Source organism: Hemicordylus capensis, chromosome 3, assembly GCF_027244095.1.
Source record: "Hemicordylus capensis ecotype Gifberg chromosome 3, rHemCap1.1.pri, whole genome shotgun sequence".
Lineage (NCBI taxonomy): Eukaryota > Metazoa > Chordata > Lepidosauria > Squamata > Cordylidae > Hemicordylus > Hemicordylus capensis.
Genome location: NC_069659.1, coordinates 307,121,983 through 307,149,612, shown reverse-complemented (window position 1 = coordinate 307,149,612; position 27,630 = coordinate 307,121,983). Strand labels below are relative to the sequence as shown.

General features: G+C 42.7%; 1 long non-coding RNA gene across 1 annotated transcript; it reads right to left on the bottom strand.

The window, feature by feature from the left end:
* Nucleotides 1-408: 408 nt before the first annotated feature.
* Nucleotides 409-27,109, bottom strand: LOC128352469 (uncharacterized). The gene is made up of 3 exons (XR_008320433.1): nucleotides 27,055-27,109; nucleotides 17,050-17,125; nucleotides 409-456 (listed from the first exon to the last, which is right to left on the bottom strand). It is a non-coding gene; the product is annotated as an uncharacterized LOC128352469 (long non-coding RNA).
* Nucleotides 27,110-27,630: the final 521 nt, after the last annotated feature.

Genomic DNA, 27,630 nt, shown 5'->3' with positions numbered 1-27,630 from the left:
AAATCTAGTGTCTAAAACATGTTTAAAAATTATTGCCATTTAATAGTCAGGAGCTCTATTGAATTCAGACCCCACACTTGTATTTACAATATAAAAGCTTCATTAACACATCCAGTTCTCTGGCTGGGTTCTTAACACAAGCCTACATCAGGACTTCTCCTCATCAAAGAGAAAAGAAGGAGCGGGAAGTCTGTAGGCTAGGTTGTTATTAAGGGAATAATGCACAATTTATTCATTGTGCCTGCATACAACACAATAAAAATGTCATTTGTGAACATGAATAGAAGACTGTTTCTTCACAATCCAAATCTTCACAATCCAAACTGTTTCTTCACAATCCAAATCATAATGTCCTTACTAAATCACTTGATGGAAGCCCTGGAGTCCTTTAAATTAACTCCTGAGTAGTACTATTGAGTAACTTAGTCTGGATGTCAGCCAATGTCTGTTGCAGCACTAAAGGAAAAAGAAGTAAAACATGGCGCACTCACATGATTGTTGAGTGCTAGAATGGTGGGACAAAGGAAGGGGGAGAGAGGAAGTCAGCACCCCCGAATGGTATACAGATTGCACACAGACTGAATTCTACATATGGCATCATAGATGCTGAAATGTTACTCAGGGTCAGGCTTCTCCTCCAAAGGTTGAAGGCCAACACCTCAACCCATCGCATCACTTCATCACTTGTGCATTCCACTTGCTTCAGGGAGCTGTAAGAGATGATAGCAAATCCTTAATATTACTTGACAGTGCAATGTAGAGAGAGAATGTGTATATATGTGCGTGTGTATTTCCCCTCTTTTTTTTAACATAAACTCTTATGATTCCGGAATGACACTTCTCAGATAGAATGGGCAGTCAATCTCACAGCATGATGGAAAACAGATGTAAGATTAGGATGCAAAGTAGTTTTCCAGATACTTGGTCTCAGCATGCCATACAACCCAGCCCCAGAGTTAACCAGCCAAGTGCTGACACATGTCTTACAGCAAAATATCACTCACAGCCACAGTTCAAAGGGCCTGCTACCCTCCAGGGCAATTAATACAGCATCACATTCAATGGTGCTTGAATCAAATCCATTGAAGCCTCAGGGGAGGAATAAAGAAACAGTCTCTGGGCTCGGAAAACAGCAGCATGAGGTAGTAGCTGCAGATTCTGTCTTCTAGAATATGACCTGTCCTTACAATGCTTGTCTAAGGGTGTGGGAAAGGAGAGCGGTTCTTTTTTCATTGACACCCTCCTGCATGCCCCAAAATATTGCTCTTGAGTGAGAGTTTGGGCACTAGAAGTGTCAATCTCTAGATGCTGTCAAACAATGTTTACTGGGAGCAGGTCCAGAGGCGTGCTTGAAGAACTGGTATGCTGAGACGGTATCATTTCTTTTTATTTTACTTGGCATATTTTCACTAAAGGAAAGTTGGCTACAATGTGAAATGTAAAAATGGAGCAACTTATATTTCGCGCTATATGTTATACACATATAACTGACACAAGCCTTTTTGTTAGAGCTGGGAGGGGGGAATATATCATTCAGAATGCCTATAAGAGAGGAAGTAACAACAGGCTTGAAGGGGAAGGTAAGTGGAAGGTTACCAGCGAATTTACCTCTGCCAGTTTATCAGAAAGTCTTCCCTGTTCCTTAACACTGGAGATTCATTATAATTGAGCATACAAGGATTTAACTTGAAATTTTACACACAGCGTTTAGCATCAGACCAACTGCTCCAGCTTGCTATTTGCCAGGAATGCTGCCTCTGAGGACTCACATGGACATTAAAAGCTATACATGCATAAATGTTATGATAGTGATACATCCAAACACTATCTGAGTACAGCTTGTAATATGAAACCAGGTCAGCTGACAATCAATACAAGTCCAGCATTTGCGACTTCAGGTGTTCTTCTCTGGTTTGTACTGAAACACATGATAGAGAGGGACTTCAGCCTGATGGTCTTCTTTGCCTCCATCCGCCACTGCTGCAATGCTATACCATTACTATTTACATTTATATACCACTTTTCAAGAAAAAAATGTTCTCAAAGCAGTTTACATAGGGAAAATATAAGGAAAAAGTCATTCCCTTTTGGGATGTGCATGAACCTTAGTTCATGCACAGGTTTGGTGCCGAACCGGTTCGGGTGCGGGCTGAACCGGTTTGGCGCTCCTAGGTGCAGCCGGGGGGAAGTGGCAGGTGGGACCTTTAAAAGGGAGTATAGCAGGTCCTGACCTGCTTTCCACTGCCCCATGCAGCTTCCTGCTGCAACAGCACTCCCCCCAAAAGCCCATGTGTGGCAGCAGCACACACAAGGCCTCCTTGCATGTGTGGATGCCAATTGCATGGTTAGCATGGTGTTGCTGATCATGCAAATGGAATCCGCACATGCGCGGATGCCATGTGCATGCTGGCACCATGCTTGGATTGTTGGGGAAGCACCATCACAGCAGGAAGCTGCATGGGGCAGCGGAAAGCAGGAAAGTACCTGTTGTACATCCCTTTAAAGGTCCCACACACTGCTCCCCCTGGCAGCACCTAGGAGCACCAAACCCGTTCAGTGCCAAACCTATGCGTGAATCTCAGTTCGTGCACAACTCTAGTTCCCTGTCCCCAAAGAGCTCACAGTTTAAAATGAACACAAGGTAGACCCCAGGCACAGTCACTGGAGGAATCCTGTGCTGGGATGGGAACTTCTTTATACATCCCCTTTTTGAAAGAAGCTTCCTTCTACATCCTATTTTTGCCACTCTGAAGGAAGGAGAAAACTTTCTCTTCCTTCCTTCTCCTTAAGATGCATGGAGCACTGGGAAATGTAGTTTTCCCACCATTCTTTGAATCTGGCATCCTCTCTTAGCTGCACAGCTGGTGGTATCAGCACATCAGGTGTTTCCTTGCTGCTACTGCTGCTGCAACAAAGATAAAGGGGAAAGATGCCTGGGAGGAAGCCAAGTGAATTGGTAGGTAGGGGAGGGCTGGAGAGAAGAGGGCTGGGGTTTACAATGGCTTCTTCCCACACAGTATGAGATTATACCTTTCAGCATCTTCCTATATTGCTGCTGCCCCATATAGTACCAGCGGGGATTCAAACTGGCAACCTTCTGCTTGTTAGTCAAACATTTCCCCACTGCGCCACTTAAGGTTGTTTACCCATCATTAATTATATATATTTCTACAAGGATAACTCTGGAATTAAGGCAAGTTACACTTAAAAACTGCCCTGAGCCATTTCAGAAGGGCGGTATAAAAATTGAATAAATAAATACATAATTAATTAATTAATCAATTAATTTTTAAAAAGTGAATTCAGCTAATAACAGTAGTATCCAGCTGTACATTTGGCACTGTCTTTTTATTTTGAAAATTAAAACATTTTAAAATGTATTCTATGCACAACTGTTCAAAGTTTATAAACAATAGGTTACACCTTCACAATTCCTTGCACATTTTTAATTTCATGTATGTACTATTTGCTTATACTGCAGTGAATCCAGAATTCCGAATATGTAATGCATGTTTCTGCTGAATTCAAGGAGCATTCGTATTGAGTGCTGCTGAATCTAATTCAATCTACAACTGGCACCTGCAATATGCAGGAACCCATCTGTTTAATCCACCTGTGTACGCATCCATTCATTGCCTGGATGTGTCTGGTTTTCCCCCTAGTCTTTTCTTTCCACTGGGTGATTTGCTGAAAACAACACCTGGGGTCATATATCCTTTGGCTGTGCACACAAAGCTTCACACTTCTTGTTTAGTACTTTCACTTCCTTTTCTTGCAGTGACAGTGGGCTTAATGAGCTTTAGGTTCTCCTAACATCAGGATCCAGGGAACTTGCTAGAATTGCCAACTCGATATATATCTAGTTGAATGCTACTTGTTGAGCCTTTTTTCCCCCGTATGAAGAGGCAGTGATGGTAAAAGCTTTACTTGATGAATTTCTCTTTGTGATATAAAAAGCACAGGAGCCTGGTCAGAAAAGAAATTGGCAGCATGCATACTGCACATTTCTTCTGGCTGAGTCTCTGGTTGTGCAATCTTCTACTTTCTTTTATCAGCAGAAATTTGCCTCCTTCTGAGGCTGGAGTATCATTCCACCCACCTCTCTGACCATCTTGGTTTCTCATGTCTTTTTCTGTTCCAGCTAGCATTTCTCCTTCATTCCCTAGAAGTACCATTTTTTTACTTTAAGTCTTATCCAGACATTCTCCCCTCTGTTCACCCACATGCAGCCAATGTGTGAGGGGGAAATGGGAGTGTGAGGGATAACCTTGCCAGAGATGCCAACATGTCTGCTGAGACAACTGCCACACCTTTGACAACCGTGTGTTCTGCAAATATCTTCATGAGGCAGTGCCAACCATACAGGCTCCTCCATGCACAGTTCCTCCATGCATTTGGCTCTGCCTTGTAGAAACAAATGCCAAATGCAGAATTGTTATGCTCATGGTATGCAAGCATATCCATATCGGGAGGAGGCTGGGAGGAGCTTGCTGATAGGTAGTTTGTTGATGTCTTTCATTTTCCCCTCACATATTAGTTGTATTCAGGTGACAGAACATCAGTGTAACAGAACTTGCATGCCCGCCTACAAATTCAAGAATCTTATTTTTAAATCCCATTTCTCTTTCACTTGCTGAAAACTTTTCTTTCCACTTCTGATTGTATTTTTCCAGGATTACATTATTCCAGGCCCTAGGTTTTTAAGATAACATCTTTTTCACCATGAGCCCCACCGCCTGTTAAGATCATATGGAGAGGTTCATCTGCAGTTGCTGCCAACCTGTCTGGTGGCTTCTCGGGGATGGGCCTTCTCTCTTGCTGCCCCTGGACTTTGGAATGCGCTCCCTGCTGCAAAAAGAGCTGCCCCAACTCTAGCAACTTTTAAAAAGGAACTGAAGACACATTTATTCACCCAGGCTTTTAATCATATTTATATTTATATTTATTTATTTATTTTATTTATATACCGCCCCTCCAAAAATGGCTCAGAGCAGTTTTAATATTTTTAATGTTGGGTTTTAAATTATTTTAATGTTTGTTTTAATGATTTTAATTGTAAATCACCCAGAGATGCAAGTTTTAGGTGGTATAGAAATACTACTACTACTACTACTACTACTACTACTACTAAATTTCCCCTGACACGTGTTTTTCAAGCAGGGGCCAAGCAGGGTGTGTGGGTAGGGAGAGATTAAACTTTACCAGGGTCCAGAGATCCAGGAGAGCCCAGCCTAAGCTGCAACCCTATTTAAGAAAAAAAAGACTAAATTTAGGTCATGCTTGAGGATATTTATGGAAAGCTATGCACTACCTATGGGGTCTCCACTGTGAGATCTGCTGTAGCCAAAGAGAAGCAGAATAATCCTGAACAATGAGTTGCAGGCCAGTCAAGGGCCCTTCTGAAAGAGAGTGCTTATGCCGGTAATCCTCAGACATGTCGTTTGAGAGATAGAGGGGTTTATGCTTCCCTATGTGGCATGCTTTCTGAAGTCCCAGAGTCCCTTCTGCATTTCAAGAGAGAAGGGACAAAGTACCATAACACTACATTGATGCAGGGATAACATAACCCAAAGTGCTGCTTGTAGTATTTACAGGCCCAAAAGTGAGTGGTGACGTAGACCTGGTGGTCTACACATTACACAAGAACTGAAACAAAGAGGGATAGGGTTAGTGCCTTGGAAAGGGCATTACTATGGATAATATCCATATCCATATCCATATCCCTCTCTCTCCACACACGCAACAAACATACACAGGATGTGCATGAAATGGATTTTGTGTTTTGCTTCAAGCTGGAAAGAAAATGCAGACAGCTGAAATTTTTCATTGAAACAGTGATAAACCTGATTGTTTGGACGGAAGAAACCTCGAAACCTTTTGAGTATTTTGGCCATAGGGAACAAAAAACTGAAACACCCCATTGTTCCCCATAGATAGCTCCTAGGGACACCAAAGTGTGTTGTGCGGTAGGCATGATGGGTGCTACCTATTGTTAAAATATGCTAAATATTGCCTACTGGTCCATTTCTTTTTTGGGTTGGGTGGTAGGTAGCACCCATCATGCCCTACCACCAAATCCCATTGGTGTCCCTAGGAGCTACCCATGAGGAACAACATCTTAACATATATACCACCTACATCAGGGATCCTCAACGTTGGGCCCCCAGATGTTCTTGGACTTCAGCTCCCATAATCCCCAGGCCCAGTCCTACATAGATACTTCCTGGAGAGGGCTCATCTTTTTTGAAGCCGAGATGAGTCCTCCAATCAGGAGTTAACAGCATGCCAGTGAAAGGGATAGGTGTGGGGGTGGGGGCAGAATGAAGAGTGAACTGTTGCCTGGCCAGTGCCCCCACCTATGTTTGATTTCCTATGTTTTGACAACAGGGACATTTGTCCCCACCCCAACATATTCAGTTATAGCTCTGTCCTTTTCTGGTATATTATGTCTTTCATTTAAAACTCAGGTCATAGAAGTTTGCAAAGATCTACTGGTTTTACTCTGGTGACCACAGAACATTGGATTCTGTTAGCTCAGCTAATAAGTTTGCAAATGTTTATCCACAATCAAAGGAGAGATCGAGGCATTTCACATGACACATGTGAAGCACCTGAGAAGGTTCTGCGGGGAAAGCGGACTTAGCACACTCTTCCCGCAGACGAGCAGCAGATCGTAGCTGGGCAGCCGGATTGGAGCCAACAGGGGCTGTGGGGATTGGGGGACGTGAGGCCCCCGGAAGTGCCACAATGCCCCTTGTGAGCATGCGGGGCATCCTTAAGAGACTCCTGAGCAGCCTCCTAGCAGGGGGTCTACTTGTATGATGCTGTGCACTGCAGCAACACATGAGCAACAAAATGAGGTTAACGGAGCGCTCACTCCATTAACCTCATTGAAGGGGAGGGGGAATTAGGCGGGCTAGCCACCTTGGGAGCACTGGGCTCACCTGTGAGCCCGGTGATTCCTATGGCCACTGGAAAGTGGCCTAAGCTCCCTTAGCCAGCTTTCCAGTGATCATGGGAATAGCTTCATTAAGGTTGTTCACATGAGCAGCTGTAGCAAGGTAGGAGTGGGAATACCTAGATAGTGAGGCTCGTGTGGAGCCTCAGGACCAGCTCCTACCCTCCTGCTCCAGAGCACAGCTACTCGGTTATCTATCCTAACCTTTTACCTAGGTTAAAGGGGCAAAGCTCCATCTTACCTTGGCAGCCCCAATCGTGTGTGGTTTAGGGCTGTGTGCTGCAGCTCCCGGCATCCTAGCTTCCTTAAAACCATGGAGTGTTGTTTAAAGAATGGCCAGGAAGCCAGGAGCTGCAGCATTGCTACGGGCAGCTGCTCTGCTGCCCGCACAATGCATTATGAGATACTGAAGGACTTCATCCTCCAGATCCTCAATGCAGTAATCTCTGTTGCACCGATTGTGTGGGTGCGCCACGTGGCGGAGCTCTGAGGACCATCTGCTCATATGGGGAAGGCAGGTATATTCCCATCTTACGTCTAGCCCTCCCTAGCCACCAGGGATTTAAGTCGTGAAAATGACCTCATTATGAAAGAAAGACCTTACAGGTTAGCAACCAAATTATAGGCATATTTTTGAACTGAAATATGTTGCTATTGTTGAAACAATCAATAAAACATAATCTAGATATGGAAGAAAAAGGTGATATGTCTGTGATGCTCTTCTGCATCCTCTCCTTTGAAAGTAGTATATGGTATATGTGGTATATAGTGCTTTCCTGCTGCTTCTGCTTTTTTGGTGCATGTTATTGTTTTATATTGGTTTTTAAATTTTTAAATAGAGATATATTATTTTTATATTTAATATCTTTTTTATTTTAATTGTGCATTGTTTTGATTATAATGTAAACCACTTTGGGACTATTTTAATGAAAAGCAGTATAGAAATCAAATAAATAAATAAATAAATAAATAAATAAATAAATAAATAAATAAATAAAATATACCCCTTGTCATCTAGCTAAATTACACATGTGTGGAAACTATTTTGGTTTCCCCCCTTGTGAATCACCTTGTGGTATTTATTAATATAATTATTTATTCAGTTTATATACCATCCTTCCTGAAGTGGATCAGGGTGGTTTACATTAAAATAAAAAATACATAATAAAACATTTAAAATAAGTTAAAAACATTTAAATCAGATTAAAATTAAAATTAAAACTAGATTTGATGAACTTTCTATGAATGCTGATTTGTGTAACATTTGTGTAATTCAGGAGCTATACAGAACAACTATACTTATGAAGTATAACCTCTGCTAATTGGGTAAAAAGGCACCTTTCAAGTGGTTCCTTTCTTATATTTACCATATTTACCCGAATTGAAGTTGATGCTGATTTTAAGACAACCTCCTTTAAAAGTACAGGTTAAATACAGGTTATATCTGTATTTACTCAAAGGAAGAGGATTCACTCTGAATTTAAGATGACCCCACAATTTCTAACATCAAAGAACTTGAAAAAAACCTAGAGGCACTTGACACGATCGGTGTGAAGCGCCTGAGAGGTTTCTGCAGGGAGAACGGGCTTAACTCGCTCTCCCCACAGATGAGCAGCAGCTTGTAGCAGCTCGCAGCTGGATGGCCAGATTGGCTGCCCACATGACTGCTGACTCTGTCATTGAGCTGGCAGGAGTGGCAGGGATCGGGGGCTGCATGGTCCCCGGAAGTTCCAGGATGCTGTGCGCAAGCACGCATGTGTTGCCATGGCACGGAGCCACTCCATGGCAGCACACAACCCGAAACCCCAGGTTAGCTAAGTGCTCACTCTGCTAACCTGGGCTAAGGGGAGGGCTATTTTGGCGGGCTAGCCCCCAGAGAACTACCAGGCTTTCCCGCTGGTTCTCACGATGGAGAAAAACCGGGCTGGGCTTCTTTAGCCTGGTTTTTCCCATCATGAGAACAGCCTTCTAGTCTTGGATTCAGATAGATATGGTAGCCGAAGGAGAACAACTGAGCCTATTAAAGCAGCATAGCATATCTCCAATGGCTATTGCTGCATATCCCTTGCATGTGTGTTTATGTGTTTTAGATTGTGAGCCCTTTTGGGACAGAAAACATATTTTTTTAAAGAAATGTTGCTGTGTGAGCCATTTCGAGAACTTTGTTGAGAAGCAGTATATAAATATTTTAATGAATGACTTTCAGACTAGTGTTGTGCTAGCACAATGAGAGAATTTGCAGAACTTGTTGTGAAACTATACAACCCCCTGTGCAAATTGTTATCAATATCTACTGCTAGAGCAAGTCCTACTCTAAAATGTTCCTTTCTTTGAGCAATATTCTTGCACTATGTTCTTGCATTAGCACAACATTACATTAGTGCAACAGTAGTCTGGATGTAGGCCATAAACAATAAAGAGTTGATGCCTCTTTGTGGGTGCCAATCCCTAAATGAATATTCTGCATTCAGAAATTTGACTTCTGTGTTTAATGGCTAGGAACATCCTGAGCTGTATCTTAATTAAACAGAGCTTTACACTGATGCTTGACCCTATTTTAAAAGAAGTTCATATAACTAACTACTGGATCCAGCTGTCATTACATCAATGAAGTGCTGAATTCAAATCAAATTCTGAAAATTCCTTTTGAATAAGAATCAAATTCAAATCTGGTCTGAAAATTCGTTTCAAATTGAATTCGAATCAATTTGACCCTGCTTGGCAACTTTTTAACCATCAGGGGATCTGAATGGTTCTTTAAAGGTGCCAAATGGCACTCAAGTAGAATATGAATCAAATTTCAAAAATTCAATTTGAATCAAATTGCTTTTTAAAGGAGTGATTCGATTCAAATCCAAATCACTCAAATCACCCAGGTTTGATTTGAATCTATTCAAATTTGAATAGATTTGCACATCCCTAGTTTTAAGGGCTGCAACAAATGGAATGGTGGATTCCTCCCCACCCCCACAAAAAAATAATATTTGGGAACTCTTCTATGGGTTCCTGAGAATTTTTATTTATGTCCTAGTTTACAAGTGGCATAATTACTAAGCAATTCAGCTATAAATAGCACATTATGTGCAGTATCTCATTACTGATTACATGACTAATAGAATAGGTAAGTAAAATAGGCCAATATCACTGTCGCAGTATTGCAATGTGTATGGCTCAGAGAATAGCAGCTTCCCTGAGGCTACCTAATGAGTTTGTGGTTGAAATAAAATTTTAAATGGAATTGCCACATTTTTGCACTGACCCTATTCATTTCAATAGCGCCTACCCAGAAAAACCTCTCTTTGATTTGCCCGTAATTCTTTTTATGGTAGCATGCAGCTATGGCAAATGATAGTGTTAGCCTCCTGATTTTAACACAACTAAAGAACAATAATTTGGCATCCCACAATGCAGTATTTTTAATTAAATCTCAATTAGATTCTTATTAATTTCCACTTTATAGAAAAATTGCAGCTTCTTGTCACCAGATCATATTACATCTTAAATTCTATTTTAGGATATTCCTAATCGAAACATAAAAAGCTAATAGATTGGTTAATAAACCCTTGTAAAAAATGAAACAAAAAGCCTGGTATTTTTGTTTAAACACTTTACCAAACCTTTCACTCTACTCTCATGCTCCAATCTTATTTTTATGCATTCACCCTATTACCCTTTTATAATTAAAGGACTTATTTTCCTACTGAAAAGAGTACTTCTTAGATGTTCTTTCTTAAAAATAATATTCTATTTCAACCTATTATTCTAAGCACATCTGCTGAATGTTAGTTTAATATTTATTGCCAAATCATTAGGTACAAGGTGTCAAGATCACAATGTATTTTGTGTAAGGGGCCGCTTCTGCTGATAAATCAACATGTGTCTCCAATTCAATCTACCTAGCCTTTCTGGAAATAATCACTGACCCTCAGGAATATATATTGGGTGGCACAAAATGCTTCCTGGAGAAAAGGCAGGTTGTTGAAATGTGCCCTTCCCATTGAACTGGTGATTAGTCTGGTGCACCAGTCAATAGGGATGTGCCAACATGTTCAAATTTGAACCGGTTTGGTTCAAAGGATTGAACTCGGTTCAAAAAGGAAATGCTGGTCCAAATTTGAACCAAATGAGCCTGGTTCAGTTCAAACCAGTTTGAAGAGTCTCAAAGGCTCTAGCCTCCATTTTTTGTGCTAGTGGCCATTTTGTGTCACTTGTCTTGATTTCATTTGCCAAGCTCCTACTTCCCTGATTGGCCAGATTAGTCAGGCTCTCTGGTAGGCTTTCCAGTGCTGTCAGTCCTTGAGCACTGGCACCCTATTGGCCAGGGGAGAGGGCAAAGGTTCCAAAAGGAAGGCAATTTAAGTTCTATTTAAAGGCAAGCCCTTGCCTTGCAAAAATCACTTGCTGCTTGGTTGCTGGTGGTGAGAAAGTCTGGCCTTGTGGTGCCTGCGTGACTCTGTGCTGGTGGTAGTGAAGTGTCCCCAGTCCCCTCTGATTAGTTTTTCTTTTTTTGCCTTCCCCGCCACTCCCCCTTCTTCAAAGTAATTTTCCCTGTCTGAGTGTCTGTGCACGCGTGCACACTGCTGGTCCTGAGTGAGTGAGTGAGTGAGTGTCTCTCTCTTGCTCTGTGCCCACTGCCAGGGGGCCAGAGGTCCTTTGGCCGAAGAGGCCTCTCTGGCCCATTTCCCTGCTTCACCCACTGCCCCCCCCCCATCCCCTTGCCTTTATACTGACTGGCTGCTGCTTTTAATTCTGGGCTGCATTGAATAGTCCTCAGCTCAGTGGCCTCAGTTGCTTTATTTCATTTTTGATTTTTTTCTTGCGGGGGGGGGGCGTGTCATTTTCTCTGGAGCAGGTGCTTTTCTTTTTTTAACCCTTTTCCTACTGTACTTAGGACACTGCCTGCCTCCACTCTGACAGCTTTTGCTTCCTTTCCTTTTTTTGGACCTATTTCCCCCGCACATGATTTCCACCAGCTTTTTATTTTATTCACTGTTTGTCTTTTAATTTTCTTGTTTGTTTGTGTCTTGCTAGGTGTTTGTTTGTGGCAGTAGCAGTAGTAGTTGATGTATGGTTTGGTTTCCTTGGTTTTGCAGTTGTGCTGTGCCTGACTCTGTGCTTGTTGTGCTTTGTTTGTTGGCTTTTTGGTTTGCAGCTTGGTGTCTTGTTAGTTGGACTGCAGCCTGCTAGGGGCACAAACCTGGGTGTGTGGTAGGCACCCATGGGTGACAACTACCACAGGAACTGCATGGCAACTCAAACCGGTTCTAAAAGGTTCTACATAGGGTATAATGGGGACTCGAATTGGCCCATTATTCCCTATGCAGAGCACCTAGGGGACAGCCATTAAGGTCACACACTGTTCTTTTTCTGAATGGGGGAGGAATTCATATTCATTGCATTGAAACAGACTAAAATCTTTCATATATATGTAATCTTTATATGATTACATATGAAAATATGATTACTATATGAAATCTTTCATCTATATCATTCATCTATATCTATATCTATATCTATATCTATATCTATGAACCTCACCAGCTTGAGGCTTCATGGGGGAGTTGTGGTACAATGTGCCTTGCCCCCAAACCCACTTTGGTGCCGAGGCACCCCCTAAGGGGGCATGGGGCATCCTCAAATCCCTATTATTCCCTATGGGAAAAAAAATCAAAAATGGGGCGGGGGATCTTCAAAAAAAAATCATTAAAAATCACAAGAGTGTCTGATTGCTTTTGGTTTTCTGTGGTAGCAGGCACCCATGGGTGCCCACCACACACTAAGGATTTGTGCCCCTAGGTGGTCTGCATAGGGAATAATGGGCTGGTTTGAGTCCCCATTATACCCTATGTAGAACATATTAGAACCAGTTCAAGTTGGGTTTGAATTTGAACTGAACCAAGGGTGGGTGGGTGGGGGGTTCAAGGAAAACCAAAACTGAACCTATCCACCCAGGTTCAAATTGGGTTTGAATTGAAACCAAACAGGCCAAGCCAGTTTTGTGCACACCCCTAGCAGTCAATAGTCAGAATGTCAGCCAGTGTGTCTAAAGAACACTTGAGTTCTAGATTCTCTTGAAGGCTGAATTCAGACAGAACACAGAGCCAAGGATCCAATGTATAGGGGAAGATTGGCAGTTCAGTCCCCAAATAACAAAGCAAGAACTAGTCTTGTGAGAAAGCTACAAAGCAAGAGGTCTTGAGACAGTTCTTTAGTATTGAAGAACTATGAGGATTTGTTTTTTTAAAAGGTTACAAGCAAATGTGAAAGATCCTGCAGCCTATTTCAGCTGTAGCTCATGGCTGAAGACAGAGACCAAAACAAACAGCCATTTCTGGAGAGACAAAATGTAGACTAACACTGGAAGAATGAAAAGGGGAGGAGTCCAGCACTTTTATCCATGACCCTAACACACACACACTCTCTCTCTCTCTCTCTCTCTCTCTCTCTCTCTCTCTCTCACACACACACACACACACACACACACACACACACACACACACACACACCTGTGGTCACTATGAAACATTGCTGAGAGCTGATGCTGCCAGGGTCCTAGCTCCAATACTCCTTCTCATCAACTCGTGCTGCTGTCTATATGTATCAATTGTTTTCTCACAAAACTGGTTCTGCTCTGCTGTTTGGGGACTGAACTGCCATTCTTCCCATACACAATGAACCCATGGTTCTGCTGCCCTGTCCCTGCTCTTACTTGTCCAAATTTGAACATAAGCGCTGGCCTCCTCTCTGCAGTCTGCGAGACTAAAGAGAGGAGGGGGAACTTGCTGCCAAGCTTCCTTCTTTGATTGATGGACAGCCACAACAGCCAATCAAGATGTAAAGAAGGAGAAGCTTCCTTCCCTCAACTCTGGTCCCAGGAAAGGCTTCCTCCATTACTGAATTCTGACATAATGGAGGCAGCCGCAAAGTGGAGGCCCGAGCAGCAAACCTCACATCAAACCAAGGATTCAAATTGGAGTTCGGTGAGTGAACCCTTGGTTGAGTTAGGGTCCAAACTGCGGTTTCCTGTGTTCAGACATTCAGGTTTGGGTACCTCTTGCTGCTCTGCCTCCGGTTCCCCATTATGTCCAAATCCAGCCACAGTCTCTTGCATCTCATGATATAACACAACACTGTGATATACCACAGGCTCAGGTTTTAGAAGTACAGTTTCCACATACAGATATTATGACTGTAGCATGTTCTCATTATTCTGAAGTGATTTTACAGTATCATATTTCACTGGTAATGTGTGAATCTTGCTTTAACTCTGGGTTTTAGATAAAATAAAATGCATTAGTAACAGTTCACTTCAAGTTAAATTACCTTGCTCTAAGAAAGCATGAATGATGCATGAAAGGATACTTCTTTTAAAAAAAATAGGCAGTGAGACAACTGAACTATACATTTTGAGTCTGAACTCATTTCTGCATTAGTGCAGATTCATGGCAGAAACACTGTATTTTCAGAAAAAGATTTGGGATAAAACATAAGGAATTCTGATCTTATGGCTCTGACTTTCCTCTGTCTCATTTGATCCAATTTCACCTTCTATTACAAATCGTAGGGTCCTTTCTAATCTGTATTCATCCTTTGAGGATAATATAATAACATTACTGAAATATTACTTTACAGCCCGGAAATAGCTTTCATTTCAGATTTAATGCTATTATATGGAATTAGAAAAGCTTTTGCTTGCTTTGTGTCCTGTAGACCTTTGATATGTCACAAAGGTTATTTGACATCTTGAAACTGGCTCAGAACTGTGCTGCACAGTTTTCATCCTCTGTTATATCTAATCACTGTAGTCTTTAAATATTCTCTCTATTTGCATTGGGCCTATAGCAAGATCTCAGCTTGATTTTTTTTAAGACCCTGCAGATTAGCAGAAGGTTACTGAGGTAACTATGAATCACTCTGCTAGTCTAATTACTTTACACCATGCAATAATTTAGTTTGCTGCTAGAGCTAGTGGGCAATGAGAATTCACAGGAAATAGTACATTTGGTGGTGTCAGGAGATAGCTGGCACTATCTTTTAATGGAATGTTGGACTAATGAGACTTAAGATGGTTGCTCCAAAGAGATTTCTCAGGATGTAGATTCATGGATGTGTTCACTTTTGTCAGCTACCACTGGTAGTAAACTATGGTACTGTAAATAAACAATCAACAGCTTATGTAGAATATTTCCTATACTTTAAAAAGAAGGTAAGAGATGACAAGAATTCAGCTGAGATTTGACCCAAGAATGCAGAGGGAAGTGTTATCCAGCTAAATTTTATTTGACTTTTTAGCTCACAGTTTTTTCAAGGCTTAGTGTGTGCAGCCACATTCTATGTATGTGGCATGAGTCTTCACCTATTTGCATGAATGGGTCAGCACAGACTGATGGTATTCTCGGAGGCTTCCAGTGAGCCATTCTTCACTCTTGCTTTTCAGCTGGATATATCCCTGACTATTCTCAAATCTGCTATTTAGCAACAATCCCAATCCAACCCCTGCTGAGCAAAGAGGCATCTTTTTAAAGTAGTGATTCTCTTTATTTAGCAGGAGGAGAGCAACTGGCCCTATACAACCCCAGCACAGCATCCCTCCAGTGGCTGTTGCTGCTGTCAACCTTATGTTTCTTTTTAGACTGTGAGCCCTTTTGGGACAGGGATCCATCTTATTTATGTATTATTTATTTTTCTATGTAAACTGCTTTGAGAACTTTGGATGAAGGGTGGTATATAAATATCCATAGTAGTAGTAGCAGCAGCAGCAGTAGTAATTTTCATATACACCTAATGAGGAAGTGGCTGTACTATGTCAACAAGCTGGCCCAGACATATCCTGTCTCAAGGACTGCTGGGAAACAGGTCACTCAAAGCTTTCCTACAGCATTATTCTACTAGCATAACATAGTATTATGTATGATACATACAATATTTCCTATACTTTAAAAAGAAGACGAGAGCCAGCAAATAAGCAGAGCCCAGATCGAACACAGAGGGAAACGTTATCCATAACATACTAGCATAATTACAGGGGCAGAGCCACCCTTGGGCGGATAGGTTCAAAGAACCCGGGCTGCACCCAATCACGGGCCGCGCTTCACGGCCCTGACACACTCCCCCATCTGACTTCAGACATGGGGGTGCTGGTTTAGCTCCCGAGAGATGGTCATGCAGCCCTCGTTTGGGAGTTAAAGGGCCGCTGCCTTCACGGCGTGGCCAGGAGTGGCTCTTCCCTGCCTTTAAGGCAGGGAAGAGCCGTTCCTGGCTGCGCTGCGAACACAGTGCCAGCAGAAGTCTAACTCCCAAAGGGGCTGTGCAGCCCCTTCAGGAGCAAGACTCAGGCTGGAGCTGCATTTGCAGCGCGGCCCAAAGCGGATCTTCCCTAGGAAGAGCTGCTCCGGGCCGCACCGCAAACACAGCGCCAGCCTGAGTCTAGCTCCTGAAGGGGTCACGCGGCCCCTTCAGGAGTTAAATGGCCAGCGACGGCCTGACTCGCTCCCTCCTGACTCCTGAACGGAGATGCGGGGCTCCGTTCAGGAGCCAGACCATGCCCCTCAGTCTGACATCAGATGCGGGGGTGTGGCTATCCCCCACATCCGACATCAGATGCAGGGGGCGGGGTGAGTGGGGCTGCCACCGCGGCCGCACATGGGCCCCAGGCGGTTAGGCTCTGCCACTGAATAACTACTAGTATTCTGCTAGTCTACCACTAGCATAACACAGGATATCTAAATCAGTGACTGTCATGCAGAGCAAGGATGCACTGGTGCATCTAGAGAGCAGCCTAACAGAACTCCCCAACTAACTGCATTGGCGCAGCAGAGAAGCAGCAATTTTTGATGCCCCCCCCCTTTCCCAGGAAGCCCTCCATGTCACCCAAAAATATGTCACTAAAGGTTGTGCAGCCTTTGGGGACACATTTTCAGGTGGCACAGAGGGCTTTCTGAAGAAGGGGGGGTTAAAATGCTACCACTTCCCTGCTGCACCATTGCTATTAGTTGAGAAGCTCTGTTTGGCTGCTCTCTTGATGCCTCATGCACCCTTGCTCTGCATGTCAGCCACTGTCATTAATAAAATGAGCAACTTCTGTGGGATACCTTTGCTGCTGTTCTTAGGGGTAAAAGTGATGCTTGAAAGCACCCTTTCTAACATTCATGAGGTCATGCAGTAAAACTGTAATAGAAGAACAGAGAATTGAACTTGAATTGAGCCTTATTGCACTATAAAACTATCCTTCTTATTTCATATCCATAAACATTCAGTATGGTCCTTCCAATGTTATTATAAATCCAGTCAGAAAAGTGGGCAGACTCTTATCATGTAAATTAGAATAGCTTCATTAAAATCAATGGAGCTACACTGATTTATATCTACTAAAATTTTAGTCTTTTATGTCATGACAACTTGGGGCAGACCTCCTCACTATAAATAATGCTTTGATTTCTGAAAACAAGGACTATTCTGCATAAATACAATCCTGAAATGAGCACACTATTATAGATACAGATACATCTTACCTGATTATATAATTATAGAAAGCAATGGTAGAAAGGAAAAAATAAAAACACTCTTTGCAATTTTATAATGCTCCTATTCCATGACAATCTTGCATATTACTGGCATCAATCAACCTTGTTATGTTCATTTTCTCTTATGGAAAGACACTTTGTATGATTTTGGCATAGAAAAGAAAATGGCATGAACAAAAACATTACAAAATTAATTGCAGAACTGTGCTAGCTGAACGGAATTGATAATGAAGAACATGGTGCAGAATGAAAAGTTAATGAACAGAATGATGACAGCACACTTGCGTTTACAGAGAAATAAGAACTGGCTTTTATGGTTAAGTATTCTCAGTTACTTGTTGAAATTCAGGGATTCTAAAGGCATAAGCAACAAGAACTTTCCTCAGTTCATTTTAGCTTCTAAAACTCCATAAAAAGACAGACAGCACTGCTTACTACTTCTTCTAGTGGCTTGAATGCAAAACTGTGCAGCCAAATGTTACCAGCTCCTGGCTCATCATTGGTATCTAACCTTCACTGCTATATGTTTTAGTTAGACCTCTGCAGGCAAATGTCAAACTTCTGACATACATAATTGTAGATGCATAGGGATGTCTCTATGTGATCTGGAACCTTGGAAAAACAAGTTTACACACATCATGCATGTATGAAGGCTTTCTGAATTTCTATTTAGCAGAAATGTGTAGGTTCCCCATATGCATGTTCCTCACCACACTTGTGTTGTCTAATATGAGCTAGTGAAATGAAAGTCCAAGTAAAAATTGAACCAGAACATCCTATGGTCATTCACAAGACCAAACTGATGGAAGCTTGGGGGAAGGCAGGAGCCTATCTGCCTTTCCCCACGTAACCAGAACCAAATCAGGGCTCTGCCAACTGTGTGCCCACACAAGTGGCAGGATGGCAATAGGTGCAGCGATCAGGAGTCAGGGGAAGAACGTTGGGCCACCAGGTATCCCACAAAACACCATATGAGCAGCTCAGTGCATTGGGAAAGCTTACTGTAAGCTTCCCCAAGCTCTATGGCCAAGATGGCTGCTAGCAGCCCAGGAGCAGCTGCTGGCAGTGTGACAACCCACACAACCAGGCAGTGAGGTAGGAGGTGCACGCTTGTTCTTTTCCTCATTTTTAGCCTGGGTTTAAAAGCAGTGCCACCTGTGGGAGGAGCAGCAGGATTTATGGAGAGGAGAGCTGGTCTTGTGATAGCAAGCATGACTTGTCCCCATAGCTAAGCAGGGTCTGCCCTGGTTGCATATGAATGGGAGACTTGATGTGTGAGCACATATTCCCCTCAGGGGATGAAGCCGCTCTGGGAAGAGCAGAAGGTTTCAAGTTCCCTCCCTGGCTTCTCCAAGAGAGGGATGAGAGAGATTCCTGCCTTCAACCTTGGAGAAGCTGCTGCCAGTCTGTGAAGACAATACTGAGCTAGATAGACCAATGGTCTGACTCAGTGTATGGGAGTTTCCTATGTTCCTATGATTGGGAGCGATCCGGGCACTTCACATGACCAGCTCAACCTACTCGCCTACAAAGTAGTCCCCTTGAAATTAATGCCCCCTACCAGTTCCCATTGTACTGAATAACCAATTACCAATTATTACTATTTTAATTAACAAAAGCATTATCTAACTTGTCCTTTTGATTTCAGTGGGACTGCTTTGAGTAATTTTCCTAATCTTCTCAGCCATTCACTTTGACGTCCTCATTGTATCAGAGTAATCAACTGAATGTGTACATCACAGCACATGGACACATGTCTCCCCAGCCCAACATCAAACTGAAAGTCCAATTGAAAATGTGGGAGTATGGAGCCTAATGTGTAAAGCCAGCATAATATACGAGACCGTACAAACTCTTTACTTGGCATGGAAGTAAAATTGCTTTTCAGAGCACAAGTGAAAATTATAAGCCCCTGAATGCTTATCTTAAAACAAAGGTTTTTATCTTTTAATTGAGTCACTTGCCCAGCTCATCTTGGGCATGGCTTGTTTTCTCAATTCAGGGGCTGTGTTAAATGGCTACTGGCAAAGAGGGGGCAAAGCCTGACAGTCATTGCGGCTCCCTCCTTCTTCAGCCAGAAGTCCATGTTTGGAGAGTAACCCCCCTCCCTCCCTCCCTGAGATATAGTGTGGGATCTTGCTGACCATCCTCTTGGGGGCCAGGCAGGGATTTTTGGGGGCTCCATATTGACTGGCCAAGTACTGAGTCTTTTTTGCCTACCTCACATACTATGTTCTCTTAGTCAGTCAGGTTTTTTCCCAGTCACAACAACAGGTACAGTGTGGATAGGAACATTTTTCATATACAGCTAGTGAGCACCTTAAGGTATGGTTTTTTTTGGCTTTGTGAGGAGTAACTTACTGTCAGTCCCTAGATGCTTCATGGCTCAGGGAGTGCTGACTAGCGGCTTCCTCCAGTCTGCGTATGCTTCCTATCCAAAATATTTCATGGTTTGGGATGGGTGATAATGAGCAGATACCTTGACTTTAGGTCAGTTAACAAAGGTGGCATCAGTGATGCTGTCTAACCAAGGTGTGTCACCCAGTACATTAAAGCAGGACTCACACCATTGGTGGCATCATGAGTCTCTAGCTAATGCACTGTAGGAGAGTGGAGTGCCCATCCCCATTTGCTTGAAATTATTTATTTATTGTTAAATTTATATAACACCTTTCATTAAAATAATCACAAGGTGGTTCACATAGAAATAGTTAAAACAAGACTATAAAAATTACACAATTAAAATATAAAAACAGATCTAATTTTTTTTTAAATAATACATAAAAATAGCATACACTATACAAAGAAGCAGCAATGGAGACAATCACATAAAAAAGCCTGAGTAAAAAGCCAAGTCTTCACATGTTTTCTAAAAGCCATAATGGAGACTGAGGAGTGAATAGCCACCGGGAGAGCATTCCAAAGTCTGGGGGCAGTAACAGAGAAGGCCCTGCCCCACATTCACAACCACCAAGCTTCCTTCATTGTCCGCCCCCAGAGCAGAGCCGCCTCAGATGACCTCATCAAATTGTGGCCCCTTTACTTCCAAAGATCTTGTCTCATGTCTTCATTGGTGTGGAAGCAATAGCTACTTTTCTGCACTAGGATGTGGTATTGAAAGGAGTTTTGATTACCAAGCTAATTGGTTTGAATTTTTAAGTGTGTCAAGTGCAGTATCCCATATTTGCAAAATTGGTAATAACAAATAATTCTCTAAGGCAGATTACTTTTCACTCCACCTGTTGGGTGCTTTTTCTTGGCATTTTCCTTGAATCTCAAAATGCCTCAGTAAGAAGACTGTAAAATCAGAACAAGGACTGAATGCTTTGGCAGCCCCTCAAGACTGCACGCTCTCACATAAAACAGAACATTATCGAGATTTCTGGCTCCATTCAGAAGAAGACAGCATTTTCCTCACTCCAAATTGCTTTGCACTCAGCACTGGTGCCAACATTCAAAATTAGATTTTTTTTTTTAGAGCAGCAAAGTATAGTATTTACATTATCTAAGTGTGATAATTAAGTAATTAAACAAAAAAGTTTCCGTAATAGACTATTCAGTATGATGAGAACTGGTAGGGGGGCATTAAATAATTTTATTGCTGAGACATTATAAGACACACAGTATATGGGCTCAGAATGACAAGTGCTTATCTGCCCAAAAATAGATTTATGAATATAACAGGGCATGCAATTTCCCTCTTTCACAGAAAAAGTATCCTTTACAAGGGCATGGTAACATTGCAGGTTAGTCCTCATTTCATTCTGATGTGGCATTTTAATTTGGTCTTCACTTGCTCTTGAACCTGACTATTGATTTTTCACATACCTCAAAGATAGGGTTGCACCATATAGTCTCTAATTTAATATTTCCTTTGAAAAAAGAATATTTGTTGTAGGAAAATTACAAGGTTCCTTGTGGAGCCTTCACACTGTATTGAGGCTGGTTTGTATTCTCCCCCCTGATTGCTGCTTCTTTTTGGAGCCATTTTCTATTTTCTTTGCTCACCATCTCTCTGGCCTTATTTTCTGACACTGCTGTGGGAATTTTATTCACTGCAGTAACTCAAGTGATTTTGCTCATGACATCAGACTTAGTGTTGTGACATTGACAAAATCAAATGCGTTGCCCCAGCCAATAGGATTCAGTGGCAGTGCAGGCAAACCAGGATAGTAAGGGCAAAGAATAACAACAGCCAATATCCAGACTAGTCATCTGCTGATGTGCCAGAATTTTCCTTTGTGCAAGGCGGGGAAGGGATGGGTTTTGGTGATTTCCTCTCCTGCAGCCAGCTATAGCTCTCAAACGACAAGTCCAGAGTGTGTGATGGTTACCGGCTAAACCAAATCAACTTCTATTCATCTCACTTTCTCTTCCTCCTCTTGCCTTCTTCCTCTGACTTTCCAGAAACCTAAAGTTAAAAAAAAACCCCACTCTTGCTCCATGGAGAGTTAAGCACAATTGTATTTTTTGTCATGGTAAACTTCACTTTTCTGTGAATAATGAGAGTAAGCTGTAGCCATTTCATTTCAGTTGTGATCTGCAGTAGACTTAAAGTTTCTGCTGCTATTTTACCCATGCTTTGTGCTAGGTCAAAAATGGGAACAGAAACCCCATAGATAGAATGTCCTACGGTGCGGTAATATTCTAAAATAATGGCACAATCTTTTTTTTAAAAAAACACAGTGTGCCTTTTAAACTGAGGAACATTTGGCAGCTCTGCCTAGGGTGGGTTTGGCAGGTACTTTATGCCTCGCTGCTGTTTCCATGTTTGAACTCATCCTGTCCTTTATTCATTGGCTGTCTAGTTTCTTCCTTTACAGATTGCTGACCTGAAAACATCCATACCAATGGTTTCATTGTTGAATGCTGCCACAGTAGAGCGCAGGCTTCCTAACAGCTGGCCATACTTCATTGTAAAATTGTAAATGCTCAAAACTTTTGCTCCTGTTCCCAGGGGATCCCCTATTAAAATGATTTTGCATTCACGACGTGCCAACACTGCCTGTAAATGAGCCAAAGAAGGAGCAGATAAAGCATAACTATGAATTCTGAGAGGGTGAAGTAGTCTGAGATTGTTTCTCATGAAAGACTCATTTCTTTTTCTGTTGAAAATTCAAATAGGCAAAGGTTGAGTACTCCATCAAGTCTGTTGTGAAATGCACTTCTGAATTAACACCTCCTGGTTTGGGGTGGGTTTTTTTGGATCAAGGAAACCGATTCTCTTCATAAATGTATTTCTTCTTTGCCTGTGGAATTTGGATTCATCTTGTGGTGTGGTGGGGGGTGGGGTGGGCGGTCTAGATCCTTATCCCATTTATGATTTTGCATGGTTAAGTAAATATCTAGGACTTGAAAAAATGCTTTTTCTTCTTTCATAAAAGAGATATCCCACCATGCAAGCTTTTCAATGAGCAGACTGAAATTCTTAATCCCCGTAATTTTTCTTGCCTATAGAATTGAGTCATGTCCAAATTCCTTTGATCAAATTCCTTTGGCTGCATTTTACCTTTGGCATTGCCAGCACCACACAACATTTTTCTGAGAGACATCCTTATGCACGAATATGTATGTATATTAGTAATGGAGTTTCCAATGTATAATTGTTTGCCTAAGCCACATTTCAGAAAGCCATCAAGGATGCACAATTTCTGAGAGTGATGGGCAAAACTGTCTCCATTCAGAACTTGGGTCAGCAAACTGCCCAAGTATTCCCCCCACCCCATTCCAAATCAGAAAATACCTTGCTTAATGCCAAACTCAATTCCTGGCCCCATTTAAATTCAGTTGGATTTCAAACAACATCATTGGAAGTGCAATAAGTCCAAATTTTGATAGACTAAATTACCTAAGTCTTTGCAAGCATATCACATCCTACCATGCATCGAGGGAATGTACTAGAGGGAGAGAAAGTTCACACCCACTGACCATGCCAACAATGTGCATGTGATGGCCAGATTATCTGACAACCATGCATGTACCATCACTGTGAAAGGACACATATTACACATATTGCTCCTTCATATGATGAGCATTAAATATCAGAAGTCCAACACTAAAGCTGAATTTTCTCCTCATTTTAATGTTTACTACTTGACCTTGCTTGAAGTGGATTGACACCAGCAAGAAACTATGCTACTTTTCTGATTGTGCATTAACATTTCATACTCAAATTTCTAAAGAGTTTTAGACTAAAATGTCTGTGCACATCACTACAACTGTAGTTCCATGTTATATTTATGGGAGTAAATGTAACAGTAGTTCCATATTAATTTATGTAATATGGGAATAGGAACATAGGAAGCTGCCACATACTGGACCGGGTCTCACAATCAGTGAGATCTGGTTTTGGGCAGTCAGCGGGAAGGGAGCCCTGGGCAGCCGGATCAGCTGCCCACACGATGGCCAGCTCCATGGCGGAGCCGGCAGGGGTGGGGGGAGTGGGGGCCGTGCAGCCCCCACAAGCCCCAGTATGCCCTGCGCGAGGACGCAGGGCTTACTGGGGAGACCCCCGGAGCCGGGAGTCTACTCATGAGTAGGCGCGGCGCAAAGGCGCGGCTCGCCTCGGCTACTCACAATCCTAAAAAGCAGGTTTGCTGGAGCGCTTGCTCCGCAAACCTGCTTTTTAGCAGGGGTTCTGGAGCGGGTTACCTGCTCAAGAACCACCGGGCTCGGCTGTGAGCCCGGTGGTTCTTATGGTCAACAAAAATCGGGCTAGCCTCTGCTAGCCTTATTTTTGTTGATCGTGAGAATTGCCCCACTGATTCAGACCATTGGTCTATCTAGCTCAGTATTGCCTTCACAGCCTGGCTTCTCCAAGGTTGCAGGCAGGAATCTCTCTCAGCCCTATCTTGGAGAAGCCGGGGGGGGGGGGGGGGAATTGAAACCTTCTGCTCTTCCCAGAGCGGCTTCATCCCCTAAGGGGAATATCTTACAGTGCTCACACTTCTAGTCTCCCATTCATATGCAAGCAGGGTGGACCCTGCTTAGCTAAAGGGACAAGTCATGCTTGCTACCACAAGACCAGCTTTCCTTCCTAAAGTTCTGCATGTTATGCCTATGTTTAAAATCCTTGAGAAACAAAACATGAGAGTATATAATAATACATACATGCCTATTGCTAAGGAAGATATGGATTTGCTAAAGTTCTGGAAGCAAGTGAAGGTATCTTTGTCAAGACAGAAATGTTTGTTAATCTTGCAAAGCTTAAAGAGGATCTAAGCCTCAGACATGACAAAAATAGGACTTTGGTGTCTCATAAAAGTAATATAGGAAGAAGTTTTCAATAATAAGGCATTCAGGGACTTGACAGAGCCAAGTCGAAAATCCACTTCACCTCCCCCTAAGATTAGCTTTTATTTTAGGAAGAGAAGTCTAATACTATTTCCGTTCTGATAATCAGCCTATAAAACTAGGCATGAGCACCACCAGTATATAGGGGTTGTTTACTTGATCACACGCAGGCTGTCATGGGGGAAGGCAGGGTTCATCCTAACTTCCCCAGACAACTGTTCACAGCTCTGAACATGTTCAAACTGCGCACGCACATGACCAGCACTGCCAGGAGCAGTGTGGATGAATCTCTGTGCTGCTCCTGGCTGCACAGGTAAACAGAGGGCGGGACTAGTTGTCCCAGCCTCAGGAGAGCCCACAGTACACCGCACGATATGTGCAATGCATTGGGGGATACCCCCAAGAGATGGGCACTCTAGGTGCCCATCCCTAAGTGTGGCTAGGCTGGAAGCAGCCTAGCTCGCACATGAGCAAGTAGCCCGGGTGAAAGGAGTGCTTGCTCCCTTAACCTTGGCTAGCAGTTGGGCTAAAAACCTGGGCTAGGCAGCACTGGCCCACTGGGATTGGGCCTAATAATAATAATAATAACAATCCCGGTGGTTCTCACACACAACCTAACCCAGGCTGGGCATCACTAGCCTGGGCAAGGCTGAATGTGAGAACAGTCCCATGGAGTACATCTGCCATAACTCCTTGAAGCTGAAATGTGGGCTAATGTATGGTGAAATTTTCAGCGTTGAGTTTAAAATACTGCCTGCGATATACATGAATTATGACTTAGGGGAAAAACACTATGATATTGTAGTAATATTAAGGATTGGAGGGAGGACAAGGCCTCATTTAGAGCAACTGCTGGGAAGCTGGGCCTTTCCTAAAAAGGAAAAATAACCCCGGCAGGCAGTTCAAATCAAAGGCACCAGTCCAGAGGACTGGGCAGCGATTTCTGGCTCAGCCACCAGCAGAAGCTTTTGCTTGTTGGTTAGTCTGTCCCAGGAGGGGTCTGAGGAAGCAGCAGGCTGAGCTGCTGTGTACATGGGAAGTAATAACTCACAGCCTGTGAGTAATAAGGACCAGTTCAGTTAGATGCATGAGGAAAGTTGTTTTTCTTTTCTGTATTGTTTGGAATCCGAGTTGCCTAATTTAGTGAATACACTTTCTTATAATCTGCTCTGTGAAAAGGCAATTGTTCTTATTGTCTGCCTCCGGCAACCTGGAGAGACCATATTATGCCTGTTTTGAAACAGTTGCACTGGTTGCCAATATGTTTCCAGGCAAAATACAAAGTGCTGATTATTACCTTTAAAGCCCTGAACGGCTTAGGTCCGAGTTATCTCAGATAGTACCTTCTTCTGCATGATCCCCACTGCACGTTAAGATCATCTGAGGAGGTCCATCTTCAGTTGCCACCAACACGTCTGGTGGTGACTCAGAGGCAGGCCTTCTCTGTAGCTGCTCCTGGGCTGTGGAATGCACTCCCAGCAGAAATCTGTAATCTGAGTTCATTATTGACCTTCAGGGGAGTCCTTAAGACCTATCTGTTTGACCTGGCCTTCCAGGGTTTTAAAACTGTTTTTAAAATGTAACGGTTTGGCCTGGTTTTCCAGGTTTTTAAAAACTGTTTTAAATGTTTTAATAATGTTTTTATGTTATTTTTACAGTTTTTGGTTTTAACATTTAATTGATTTTAGTTTTATTTTAATGTACACCACCCTGAGCCATTTTTGGAAGGGTGGTATAGAACTCAAATAAATAAATAAAATAAATAATAAATACCTATTTCATTTGAATGAAATAATAAACCCTTTTTGGTGAAATGTGCTACTCTTCATTTTGGGTCTGCCTTAGTCACATGCCTTTGAAGACCTAGGACTGCTCAACCTTTTTTGCGGAGTGTTTTGCCACTTTAACCTCCCCCAGGAATCTTATGTGGAAATAGTGGCTTGTCCCACATTAAAATAAAGTAGATGGTGGCAGCCTACTGTGAATCCCTTACAGACAAGGATTCAAACCTAGTGAATTCCCCCCTCCTCCTCTGGCTCTGGTAGGAGTCATGACACGCAGGGGTGTAGCTATAATTGAGCAGATGGGTTCAAAAAACCTGGGCCCCCCAGCTGCTGAAGGCCTCCCAGTTCCACCCTTCCTTATTTTCTTTATTATCTCCCTCACTCCAGGGGGCTGCTGGGGAGAGTGGCAAACACGGGCCCCCTCTCCCCTAGCTACGCCCAGCATGACAGATATATATTATAATATTAGAACAAGAAACAAAACACTGCTAGTCACCTGCCTCTCTGTCTGTGAGCCACCACACCAACCATTTGTGATGTGATGACTAAATGTTCATGATGGAATGATGTGATGTGATGTGATGGAATGTTCATGAACATTCTAACTGGTCTTCAACAGATTGTAATCACTAGAATATGAAGCTTAGGGGAAGAAACACTAGGAGGGGGTGGGAAGCCTGAGGGATATGGCCCCAAAAGTAAAGTAATCAAAGGAAGGAGGTAGAATGAGTAGTGGGCTAAGAGACATGAAGCTAAGAAAGGATAAGCAGAGAAAGCAAAGTACTGAGGGAAAGAGCAGTATAGGAGACATGGTACTGTGACTAGAACACTAAGCAAGACTGAGTAAAATACACCTTTTAAAGTTCAAAAGGTGAACACGAAGTGGGCCACATGGGAACAGTTAAGATAGCTGAAAGAAACTGGACAGAGAAAGAAGTCAGGAAACTGGCAACTATGGGGTAGTGATGGCAATAGCCTGAAGGAAAAAGGGATGGTGTCCATAAGCTGAACAAAATGAGGCCCATATGAGGCGAAATGAAGTGAGGGACTAAGGGAAAGCCTCACACAAGAT